Consider the following 12200-nt stretch of genomic DNA (forward strand, 5'->3'; position numbering starts at 1 on the left):
CAATCCTTGTGTTCCCGTGGAACATTGTTTACAAAGGATTACATACAGATAAATCACATTTAGTTCTACAGTTCCTGCGCCCAGTCTACTGAAAAGCGTCAACTTTCATGAAAGCAGTGCTGTCTGGGAAACCCAGAGCAGCTGCAACTACCTGAACAGGCAGGGGGCTTCCCTGGGGACACTGTGGGGTGATGGTGGGAGGGGGGACCTCCCTGCAGGCCTAGGACTTGGCTGACCGTTACGGCTGTTGCCTGCCGGCCCCTCAGCCAGGCGCCCCCTCCCTCTGGTCTTTTCTCTCCCAATCTCCGAGAAGACGCTCCCTCGCCCACCTCCAGCCCGCACACACTGTTTCTACACCCCTTTCTCCCTGGCCCACTCTTCACCTCTTCCAGCCTCGCCCGAGGCCCCCTCCTCCAGGAAGCCTCTTTGGCCCAGCTGAGCCATGAGCCAGGCACCTTCCTCTGAGACCCCTTGTGACCTGAGCCGCCTCTAGCAGGTGCCTGGGGGCATGAATGTCCCGTGGGGGCCATGGGCCTATGCTCCGCAACAGCTGCCAGCACCCGAGCCCTTTTCTCCGCCTCCCGAGCCCCAGCTCCCTTCTCCGTAAAATGTGCCCTTTTTCCCTATTGGGTTGGAGTTAGCATGCTGGGTATGTGGCCAGCACATAGTAAATGACTGGTAAACACCACCGAACAGACTACAAGCCCCTAAAGGTACCTAAGACGCCCATTGGCAAAAGCTGGAAAAAACAGAACGGAGAAGGAAGCTGTTTAAAAGCTTTCTAGCTCAGGGAGGTGTCACGCCTGGATTTTAACTTCTCACCATCACGACCCTGAAATTATTTACTGGTTTTCATGCCGTGTGGAGAATGGCTTCAAAGAAGGCAGGGACCCACGGGGAGAGAGACCAGAGGGCCAGGTTGATGCCCCAAGAGATAAAACCACGAGACAGTCAGTCAGAGAGGCAGCATCGGAATCTATCAAGTAATTGTTATTTCACTGGGAATGGAAAGCAAATGAAAAAGCCTGGAAATCACGGTCAGATGAAAATGGTGTGGGCTCCAAAAATGTCTGCAATCCACATCACATCTGAAACCCTTCTTAAGAGCACAGTTAGATTTAACCTCTGCAGATAAAGAATTTGCTTGAGTGTGTGTGTGTGTGTGTGTGTGTGTGTAATCAACACTCCCTTTGGGTGGATGCTGGCCCGAGGCTTAGCAGACAAATGGGGAGGGGCCCCAGAGAGCCTTCTTTCTCATCCTCCCTCCTGGGGCATCCCCATAGAAAATGGGGTGCAAGGAGCCAGCCGATGCCCAGGAAGTCCGGGAAAGTGATGACAAAGAGAAATACGAGTTGGGAGGTCCAGATCCAGCCCCACCCCTTGGCTCACTGTCTGGCGCTTCTCTGGTCTCCACTTTGATCATCAGTAAGATGATTAGAGGTTAGGTTAGATAGAGCCGTGTGCTGTGTGTTTAAACTTTATGTTTGGAAAAGGAATAAATGCAGACGGTTCAAGCTTAAAATGACAGAAGGATATTCAGCGATCATCTCCCTCCCACCCCAACCCTACTTGTGCTTGCTCCTCCCAGAGACAGTTTACACATTTCCTAAGAAATGCACATTCACTTTATTTATGCAAACCTCCCACACCTGACACTTTTCACTCAACACACCTGGGAGATGGTGCTGCGTCAGCAGGCAAATGCTATATCTTTTCTCTTTCTTAAGGCTGCAGGGTCTCCCACTATAATTTTAAGTAGTTTTTTAGGGTTCCTTCCAGCTCTGAAAATCCAAGTTATCCATTCAAACCTCCCTTCAGCCTGCCCAGAGTGGGCGGCAGGAGGGCTCGGCTCTCCTCCCTCACAGGTGCTCTGGTGGGACCCTTCCCACAAATGAGCCCGTCCCTCTCCTCAGACCTGGGATGGTCGGATTATAGCAGAATGGCATCTCAGCAGCAAACCAGCCTGAAAAGGGTCTGTTCCTATGGCTATGCTAACACACAAGGGGTGGAGGCTTCTGTTACCAAATGTGGGAAACTCGAGAGTGAACTGACCCCATGAAATACTCAAACACGCACCAGGAAACGCTTGACCCCAAAGGACTACCCCTGCCTATCCCCAAAGCTGGTCTGTCCCCTTGTGCCAGGATAATGCTCCCACCAGGCTGGTTCATCCCCTAGAAAAGAAAAAGAGAATTAGGTCCTGAACACAAAAGAGACGGCATCCTCCTTGGAACCCCTTGTCCGGCTAGAGAAGTACACCAGGTTGGACCCACAGAACTGTCATACCTGTGATAGCGCCTAAGGGTCTGGCAGACTGCTGACCCTGCCTCATTCTGGAGGGCAAGCCTGGGGACTGGCCAGGAGGTGGGCAGGCGGGTGAAGAGAAGAAGTGGAGGCAGCCTGAGATGGCACCAAACAGAGAGAAAGTGAGGCAGATGTGGGATGCTGACGGGGAGAACAGAGCCTTCAAAGACCATGGGATCTACCAAAATCACCTGACGTTTGTGATTGAAGGGTGATGGGGACATGAAAAACAGAGAGGTGGAAAGGATATTCTGAACAATGAGAAAGACAGTATATTAGTTACCCAGTGCTGTGCAACAGATTACCCTGCCACTTAATGGTTTAAAACAGCAACAGTCATTTATCGTCTTACGGTTTCTGTGGTCAGGAGTTCTCTGGGCGCTGCTACTGCAGGGTGTCTCATGGGGCTGAATTGTCTAGAGGCTTGACCGGGCTGGAGGACCCCCACCCACGCTGCAGCTGTTGGTGGGAGCCCTTTGTGCCTCTCACAGGGGTCTCTGCACAGCGGCTTGGGCGCCCTTATGGCCCGGTGGCTGGCAACCCACCTCGTGAGCCATGCAAGACAGAAACTGCAGTGCTTTTGCGACCTAGCAGTTGGAGGCCAACCTAAGTCGGTGTGCGCAGGATGGCACAAGAGTGTGAATCCTTGGGGGCAGGGGACGTCGGCAGCCATGTTGGAGACTGGCATCCCGGACCAAGTGAGCCAAGACATTCTGGAAACAGGATACTGAGAGCGGCCAAAGCAGGTCCATGGATTCTGTAGATATCGGAAGAGGATGATAAAGGATGGAGAATTAGCGAGGAGAACAGGAACATTAAAACCTTCTCGTACTTCCATTGGACAGTGGTACCCAGAACTTTTTCTTTTCTCATCTTTGTTATTTTAAATCAGTGGTCCCTAACCTTTTGGGCACCAGGGACCGGTTTCATGGAAGACAACTTTTTCATGGATGGGGTGGCGGATGGTTCAGGCAGTAATGCGAGCGATGGGGAGCGATGGGGAGAAGCAGATGAAGCTTCGCTCGCTCCCCTGCCACTCACCTCCTGCTGTGAGGCCCGGTTCCTAACAGGCTGCAGACTGGTACTGGTCCACGGCCCAGGGGTTGGGGACCCCTGTTTTAAATTATTTTAAATGATATCAGTAATGCACGCATACATCTTCATTACAGTGCATATATCTTCCTTGTAATGAAGATATATGCCCTCTTGCCTCCACCCTCAGAGGCTGTCACGGTGCCACATTGAAGTAATATCCCAGTTTTCTCCTTACGTTACATCTGATGTGTGTGTGCAGGTATGAAATGGACTTAATTTCACGAGAAATGTAATCTAATTTTCTGGGGTCTTTTGCATAAATTATATCATACAGTGTCTCATTGCCCTTCAAACTACTTTTCCACTTATCAAAATGTCTTAGACATTCCATGCTTGTGTATAAGTCCACCTCATCCTTTGTAAGTCCTGCTCAGGATTCCATACTGTGGATGTTCCAAGGTTGTAACTATTTGCCTAATGAAAGAGAGCTAGTTTGTCGGTATTTTTCCTTTTACTAACAATGATGAACTTTGTATATTCATCTTTGTACATTTACTTCTGTGTAATTTATCATTTCTGAGTATATTTATATTATCTTCAGTCATCCGTTTCTATTTTATTGTACTGTGATCAGTGTGATCTATATCATGATTTCTATTTTTTTTATTTTATTGACAACTTCTTTATGGCTTAACCCATGCCCAGTTTCTGTGACCACGCTATGAATGATTGAGAGTAATGTATATTCTCTGATGGGTCAAAAGACCTACTATCTATTATAGGAAACTTGTCATCTGTGTTGTTCAAGTGCTCTGCTTACTTTATCTTCTCCATCTGTGTCAGTTTTGAGAATGTCCATTAAAAACCTCACACAAGATAGTGGAGTTTTAAATTTCTCTTTGTGTTTCTGTCAGCTTTTATTTTCTTTTTTATAAACTTATTTATTTATATTTTTGGCTGTGTTGGGTCTTCGTTGCTGCACGCGGGCTTTCTCTAGTTGCCGCGAGCGGGGTCTACTCTTCGTTCCGGTGCACGGGCTTCTCATTGCGGTGGCTTCTCTTGTTGCGGAGCACGGGCTCTAGGCACGCAGGCTTCAATAGTTGTGGCTCTCGGGCTCTAGAGTTCAGGCTCAGTAGTTGTGGCTCACGGGCTTAGTTGCTCCGTGGTATGTGGGATCTTGCCGGACCGGGGCTCGAACTGTGTCCCCTGCATTGGCAGGCGGATTCTTAACCACTACACCACCAGGGAAGTCCAGCTTTTATTTTCTATATAAAAGTCACTCATGTTTATTCACCGTCAGCTGTTGTCAGACCCAGTGGTGAGGCCTTTCCCCGTGTTATTACCTCCTTTCTCCCTCACAGCAGCCTAGGGGGAGGGAGGCATTACCATCCTTGCTTTTCAGGTGAAAAACACAAGGCACAGGGGCGCTTGGGATCGCACCCTGGAAAGGAGCTGAGTCCAGAGCGAAGCCTGCACGTTGCCACCAGGACATGAGTTCTCACCGCTGTCACCTCAGCGCCGCCCTCACTCCACACACCACTTGGGGAAAAGCTACCAGTTCCTATGACACTCTGCCTCCTGAGCCACAGGAAAGTTTATATTTACTGAAAGTGTTCTTTAGAGTTACAACGTGAACTCCTTTACCTCCTGGCTTCTTCCACTCAGCATCACGCTGTGAGTTCACCCGTGACCACGTGCACTGTGTTCATTGCTGCTGCTGTGTAGTATTTCACGACCCACACATCCACTCTGCTGTGGGTGAGCATTTGGGGTCTCTCCAGCTGGGACTATTACATGTAGCACCGCCAGAGGGGACGCAGTGAGCACAGGTTCCCAGCAGAAGAATCGCTGGGTGGCGGGGGGTTGCCTGGGTCCGCTCTCGTGGATACCCCCAAACACTTCCCCGAAGTGCTCGTCCCACAGTCCTGTTAAATTATCCTTTGACTTCAGACTTAATATTTCCCCTAGGAGGGAAAATACGCCTCTACTGAGCACCTAATGTATCCAGCCGTGTTCCCAGGCCAAGCCTCTGCACTACCAGCCTTTAATGAGGCGGTGCTGGGGCCATGGCTCACCGCGGGACACGCTTCCCAAGGCTTGGAGCAAAGGGCCACGTTCACATGGTCAAGACTGTGCTTGAGTATCTTTCAGGAAGCCACTGTGTAGAAGACTGACCTACCACCTTTCAATAAACTCAACCGTGGAGGAGACCATCCGTCTAAGAAAATCGGGATTCACTCAGTGTGCTTCACATATGGGAGTGTTAGACTCACACTCCACAATGACATGGGGCTGAGAACAGCCAGGGGAAGCATCATCTCTCTGGGGTACATGCTTATTAGGGGCAGTGCTGACTGAATGACCACCGCTACTTAAATTGTTCTTTCTGATCCTTTCTGTCTCCCTCTCTGTCTCTGTCTCTATCTTTCTCTCTGTCTTTTCTCTCTCTCCCTTTCTCTGCAAGCTTGTATAGTTGTATTTACAAAAGTCATACAATGTGACTGCATTTTATCACTCTTTTTTATTGTTTGGCTGCATTGCACGGCTTGCAGGATCTTAGTTCCCTGACGAGGGATCAAACCCAGACGCCCCTCAGTGGAAGTGCACAGTCCTAACCACTGGACTGCCAGGGAATTCCCTATCATCCTCTTTTTAAGGAGGATGCATCTAAGGTTCAGAGAGGCTGTGTAACTTGCCCAAGAACACACTGTATTCAAACACATGACACTCTAACCCCACAGGGCATGATCTTTCAGCCACACAACCTTCCTTACAAAGCAGGCAGGATCATATTATAAAGAATGTAAAAGACTCTTACAACCAGTAAGTTCCGTATATGTGAGCAAATCCTTAGGACACCAGAAGGACTTAGTGAGATTTGCATGGAAATTCTTTGATATTTCAATGCTTACTTATTTCTCAGCCATGAGGCTTTCCCCAGTGACCTGGAAGGGGTAGATTATACTCAAGTGTGCCCAGAAAATTGTTAATTTTCTAATTAAACCATTAGCTAATGCCATATGGTTTACAGGTCAAGAGAACCACATGTAATACTTGTTCATGTCCGAACTGCGGCTTTCTCTCAGGTCAAAGCTGCAGCTGTCCACTGTCTTGGTCTGTGGTTCTGAACACGGAGCCGTGAGTAGATTCTTCCTCCTCCGAGTGGGTCTGCACGCAGACCCAGGTAAGGAGTGCCCCCGCAACCTCCCAGCCCCTCCAGAAGCACAGGACAGGAGCACAGAAGATACCTAGCTAAGCTCCGCTGCTGGACAAGGGCTCCTGCTGGCCTCCTGGCCGGGAGAGGTGGCCATTGCTCCAGGGGAGTGGGTCCTCTCCTCTGGGCGTGGCCTGGGCATGGCGATTCTGCCATCACGTTCCAATGGTGTAAGTGCAATGATAGTCAAGGGGAATATCCCGGTATCTTGGGCAGCCCCAAAGAAAGGGTAGGGTAAGTGGCTGTGGTCTAGCGTCTTCTCATTGGAAGCCTCAGGTCTCCAGGGGCTGGGCCAGCTCATGGGTACCAGCTGTTCCCACCTACATGACCAAACCACCAACACCCTCCCATTTCAAACACAGAACCTGCACTTAAATCAAACTGCTGAGATACAGTTAAGTTGCTGAGTCTGATTTTACTTTAAGGCCTCGGTTTCTCAAATAGTTTAGGGGACACTCTGGTGGCCAATGGTGGGAGTCTCAACACCAAGTGACACTTACTTGGGAAATCAAAGTCCCCCTAGGTGACTGGGCCAGGAAGTCTTGCCAAGAACGTTGCCAGTAATGTTGACTGCCCTTGCTCTCAGCCTTTTCCTCCTCCAAATTATTTTCTCTGCGGGAATCCTGTGACATCCTTTCTTGTGCCTTTAAGGCAAAGGAAACGGTCTCATCAAGCCCTCTGCATGGCAAGTCACGCTGTGTGCACTGCAACTTTAAGAAAAATTTTAATAGGAAAGGAATCTTCCTAAAAGCATTTTCTGATCATTGTCGAAGAATTCAATCCCCTCTTTTAGCTTAGAGATAAATAAAGTCCTGATTACTGGAGCAAAGTACCTTGAGAATTTCGCGTTTATTCCCCTGACGACATAATCCTCTGCCGATGAATTGACCACGTGACATACACGCTCCTGTAACGCCCACGTGTTAGTGTCAGGGAACAAAATCACCATCTGATTTGATTATTTTTGAGGGAGGAGAACCTGAAACCACATAATCATCAGACACAAAATAAGCTGTTTATCCTATTTTACATACACTCACAATCACCATCTCACTTTTGAAATGGCTGTAAATTACTCTCTGAAATGACTCCTTTTTCTGATTATAAAAGTCTTCATGTCTGCTGTAGGAAATAAGAAAGTAACAATCACCCTAAACCCATGACTCACAAATAAGTCCCATTAACGTCTTTGGTATATTCCATGCATACAAAATGTTACAACTCAGTGTCACAGTAGATACAGCTTGTCGCACTGATTTCTGTTTTTCACTTCACATCATTTACCTGCAGTTTTAACTGTCAGTCAAAATGCTTCAAAATCTGGAAGGATATATGCCAAGATAGAAACAGTGACAACCTCTGGGTGGTAGGAATATGATGCTTTTATTTTCTTATTTTGTGTATTTTTTTTCTAATTTGTCTAATTTCCTACACAGTCATTGCACGTTTATTATTCTAATGCACATTTATTATTATGAGGAGATTACTTTTAAATTTGAAAAGTTTTCTTCCCCTTGGCTGTGTAATAGTTCTTCTTGTGGATACACTCTGATTTACTTAATCTTCACCCAAATGGTGGACATTAAATGCCCTTTCCAAGGCCAGCAGTGAGTTCCTGTAGCCATACGTTTTTGTAAAATCCACAACAGACAACTACCATGACCACAGGCATTTAAGACGTTCCGACCTGACCCCCTCGCAGCCCTGTGTGACAAGTTTGCTAGGAGGTCAGAGGCATTTGGGGGAAGTTGAGTTGAGGATGCAATCACTTCTGGTCGTAGCTAAGTTACTGCAGCCGTCCTAGCTTGGGGATGCTTTCAGGAATGCTCCTATGTTATCAAATCCACAAGGATTTAAGGGCCTTTGAATCTCTTTGAATCCTACCCAAAATTAATATGGCAATTAGATACCAAAACCAAAAACACATGGACATGGATGGACCTGGAGGTCCATTATGTTAGTGAAATAAGTCAGAGAAAGACAAATACTGTATGATCTCACTGCAGAGACAGGTCCTGAGGGGCCGAGTCCAGAGCATCTGTTTCCCAAGGAGCTTGTCTCTGTAAGTACATCAGGGCTGCATCTATACGCGAGGGGCAACGGAGGGCCCTGTGTGGGAAAGAGGGTCAAGGAACATTCACTCCCAGCTCAGACTGGCCTGGAGCCACCACCGGCAGAGTCTGACATCTGCTTGGGGAATTCCCTGAGGAGGTGAGGCGCCAGGCCAGGCAGGTGCCGGCAGAGCGAGCCTCGTCTCCAGGCTGGAGCAGGCGGCCTGCGGGACAGGCTGCCCTTCCTGCAGGAACACAATGTCAGGACCACGTCCAAACACTGGCTACTACTGCCCGTTTTCACAAGAACACCCTTCCGATAGAAACAACAAGAGTGCACCAAAGAGCACACATGCAGGAGATGGGTGAGATTCCACTCGGTTTTAAAGGGCTTCGAGGATCAGCCACCCGGAGAGAACTGCACGGGCCTCGGTTGGTGAAAAGTCAGGTCTCCTGGATCAGGATGGCCAAAACCATCACTGTGTCTGCAAGCCCCAGCTGTCAGCCAGCTTCGTTTTAAAAAAATTAGTAAACATACTGCTCAAAAGTTCAAAGTCATGGGGCTTCCCTGGTGGCGCAGTGGTTGAGAGGTCCGCCTGCTGATGCAGGGGACATGGGTTCGTGCCCTAGTCTGGGAGGATCCCACATGCCACGGAGAGGCTGGGCCCGTAAGCCATGGCCGCTGAGCCTGCGCGTCCGGAGCCTGTGCTCCGCAACGGGAGAGGCCACAGCAGTGAGAGGCCCGCGTACCACTAAAAAAAAAAAAAAAAAAAAAAAAAGTTAGAAGTCATGATAAACAAGGAAAGACAAGAAACTGTCACAGATGGAAGATTAAGGACCCACGATGACTAAATGCCATGTGGAGTCCTGGATTGAATTTTTTTTTAATTTTTTAATTTTTATTGAAGTATAGTTGATTTACAGTGTTGTGCCAGTCTCTGGTGTACAGCAAAGTGACTCAGTTATACACATATAGACATTCTTTTTCTTTTTTTTTTGTATTCTTTTCCATTATGGTTTACTGGACTGGATTCTGAAACAGAAAAAATGCCATTCGTGGAAAAACTGGTGAAATCCAAATGAAGTCTGGTATAGTACATAGTGTAGTGCCCGTTTTGACAACGTGACATTGTCACGTAAGTCACCCTACCACCACCCCCGGACATGCCGGAGGCCCTTGGGTGCTGTTGCCAGGGATGGCCAGCAGCTCCGGGGCTATGTCACACCTTGGCCCTGAATTCCAGGACGATGAGGAAAAATAAAGGAGTGAGACTTGCCTGAACCGTCTCTGCCCTTTGGAAAGCAACGCCCTCCAGCAGCAGGCCAGCGCTACCCTGCTCTCTGCCCCCTTCTGAACATGGGGACATAGCTGACTCGTTTCAGAGATTTGACCATCTCGCCAGTGCCTGCCCGCCCTGCAGCCCAGCGTTCACGTGTTAAACCACCATCCCTCCCATGAAGATTTCTGACAGACCACACAGCCAAGCCCCCGCCCGCCCACCCACCCTCAAGTGTGTATAGGGTCCCTCAGTCTAGCCTCGAGCGGACAGCTGGTCCCCAGAAGGCAAGGCCTGATGCAGGCTGGGGAGTGATCCCGGCTTGCAGGCACAAGGGCTGGTGGAGGAGGGTACCGATGCTGGGGAGCATTACTGGGTTGGTCAACGTGTCTGAAGGGGCCTTGAGGAGATGTCACCTCCCTATGGGCACCCACACCCGTGCCTGGGGAGCCCCAGACCAGAAGGTAGATGCAGGGCCGGGCCAGGGCCGACCCACCAGATTATTCTTGGGCAAAGCAGAGTCGGGAAGGTTAAGAGGAGGGGTCAAGAGGATGGTTGGTGGAGGAGGTGGGATCCATCCCATCCTGAGGAGGAGATGCCCTGTCCCCTCCTCTCAGCCAGCCTCAGCAGCTCCCAACCAGAACTCCCGTGAGGTCCTTACTGAGCCCACATCAGGGCAGGCAGAGGGGCCCAGGAGCCAACATCTGCAGGGGCGGCCCCCAGCCACCCACAGAGGATATATGGTGGATGGAGACCCCAGCTTCCCGCCGGCCCGAGGCCCCCAGGAGGCTCTGAGACCTGCCTGTGCTGCCTGGGATGGACCCCTCCGGGCTTGAGCCCCACTGGGCTGGGCCCTCATCTTTTCAAAGCCTCAGTTCCCTCCTCTCTGAAATGTGGGTGATAACATCAAGTTCCCAGGCCGTTGTTGGTGAAAGGAGCCAGGCACAGGCTCATAGCACAGCCGCCTGGGCGAGCCCTGCAATCAGGGCCGCAGGCTCATCTACAACCGTTTTCACATCTCTGATGCCTCTGAGGCAGGAAGCCAGCTGTTACTGGTGTCGCTTGAGGAAGGAGAGCAGAGAGATGCAAGAAAAAAAAAATGAAGAGCACAGAAAATGGTAAAAAAAAAATAAGGGCAGGGGAATTCCCTGGGAGTCCAGTGGTTAGGACTCCATGCTTTTACTGCCGTGGGCCTGGGTCCGATCCCTGTTTGAGGAACTAAGATTCTGCAAGCCACGCAGCTTGGCCAAAAGAAAGAAAAAAAAAGGACAAATCTAAATAAACACCAATTGTGTAATATAGTATAGGTTAAAAAATTTAAATATAGTGTATAAATCTGGAGGTGGTAGTGGTGAATGAAGTAGTGTCCCAAGTTCCCCAGTCATTAGGGAAGAGGGAAAGGTGATGATTAACGTTGGGCTTTGATGAGTTAAATATGCTGCGCCGACCTTTAAAAGAATGGAAACAGTGTGTGTAACCTTTAAGTAAGTAAAGGGGGAGAAGTAACATTATAAAAACGTACCCAATGAATCAAAAAGAAGATGAAGAAAAACAAATATAAGAAGAGGGACAACGTATAGAACTAAGGAAGAGTTTAGCAAGGAAGCCAGACACAAAATTATTAGTAAAATATCTATTCAAAAACAAGCAAAAAAATGTAAAGCTATTATTTACATTATCAAAAATAAGAAGTAGCTAGGAATAAATATAACAAGACACATATAAGAGCTTTTATACAGAAAATAATACAGTGTCATTGAAAGATGTTAAATATCGAAATTAATGAAAAGATATGCCTTGTCCACAGAAGTCTCAGTATCGTAAGATGTCCATTCTTCCCATATTGATTATAGGTTATATGCAAAACCCAAAAACCCAGCAGGTTTTGTTGTTGTTGTTGTTGTTATTAGTGTATATATTAAAGTCATTCTAAAATTCATTCAGAAATTAAAAAAAAAAAAAGAAAGGAGAGTAGATTTTAAATCTGCATGATGCAAAGAATTTTCTTCCAGCAACAGTTGTGAAATGCAGGAGGCCTTGGCATTTCTTTTAAAAGAGGATTCCATGCTGCTGGGCTTGGGTGGTTCCTGAGAGAGAAAAGATAGAGATTGTTCCTCAAGGTCCCCCTGGAGCCTCAACATCCTGATTCCATGATTCCTCACAGCCCCTAATTAAATTGTCTGACTAATCCTGCTCCTTGAGCCCTGCCCTGGCCTGTCCTTCCTGGCTGTTCCCCACACACCCTCCATGCAGGGGACAACTCGGACGGCCTGTTTGCAGACTCGCCGCCCCTCAACAATACGCTGCACAGACAGACTG

This window comes from Grampus griseus (genome assembly GCF_964374135.1).
Source record: "Grampus griseus genome assembly, chromosome: 14".
In the NCBI taxonomy this organism is placed as follows: Eukaryota; Metazoa; Chordata; class Mammalia; order Artiodactyla; family Delphinidae; genus Grampus; species Grampus griseus.